Raw genomic sequence first — 1230 nt, 5'->3', positions numbered from 1 at the left:
CTTCATGACTGATCTGGATATGTTCTTTTTGACAATGAATGCAACACCATTCCTCTTCAATTTGTCATTCCAGACATGGTAAACCATGTGGTCATAAGATTCAAAATGGCCAATACCAGTCTATTTCAGCTCACTAATGTCTAAGATGTTGATGTTCCATTTCATTTTTAACAACTTCCAATTTTCCCAGATTCATACTTTGTACATTCCATGTTCCAATTTTCAATGGATGTTAACAGCTCTTTCTCTTCATTTTGAGTTGTGCCCCATCAGCAAATGAAGGTCCTGCAGGCTTTTCTCCCATGAGCTTTACTCCATTCTCATTATCACAGTCAACTCTACTTTGAGGAGGCAGCTTTTCTCCAGTTGCATTTTGAGTGACTTCCAACCCGGGGGGCTCATTTTCCGGCACTATATCTGACAGTGTTTTTCTGCTATTCATAAGATTTTCAGTGACTAAATATTCAGAAGTAATTGGCCACTCCTTCTTCCTAGTCTGTCTTCATCTGGAAGCTCATGTGAAACTTACCCACCATGGTTGACCCTGCTGGTATTTAAAATACTGGTGGCATAGCTTTCAGAATCACAGCAACACACAGGCCACCACAGTATGACAAACTAACAGATGAGTGGTGGCCATTTGGTTTTAAGTGGAAACTGTCACTTTAAATTTCGAGGAGATCTGTGCCCATGTGTAGTAGAACCCTCCAGGGGTGGAAGTGGGGTGTCCATTCGCTCAGCCATCGCCTCTAGTCACCAGAATGGAGGTGCACAGAGAGCCAGAGACCAATGAACAGATACCAAAAAAAATAAAAAGAATGTCCACATCTGTATCTATCTGTCAGGCATTCGTGGCTGTTCGGATCCTTCCCCTGTTTAGTTTCTCCCAAGATGGAGGCTCCAGGAGCAGCTGAGCATCTTGAATTAGAATGTAATGGATTTCTTGATTCTGCTACAAAGTCCCCTAGCTGTAAGTCTTCCAAGCTTCTAAATATTCCTTTATATGTGACTCCGAGTTCTAGCCCCATCCCCTGAGCCTCTTGGTCCCATATTCTGTGTTGTTGCTGATGGAGCTCCTCACTGCTCATCTACCCAATCCTCCATCTTATTTGATGGTCCCACATACATATGAGGCAATTGAACATATTATGGTTTGTGTCAGGCACACTTAAAGTCCTCATACTGATATCTTTGCTTTTCAACATTGTTACTAGGTCTTGTATAGCACAT

Source organism: Chrysochloris asiatica, unplaced genomic scaffold (assembly GCF_000296735.1).
Source record: "Chrysochloris asiatica unplaced genomic scaffold, ChrAsi1.0 scaffold00225, whole genome shotgun sequence".
Classification (NCBI taxonomy): Eukaryota; Metazoa; Chordata; class Mammalia; order Afrosoricida; family Chrysochloridae; genus Chrysochloris; species Chrysochloris asiatica.
The sequence above is the reverse complement of the archived record's forward strand: the minus strand, read 5'-3'. Positions refer to the sequence as shown.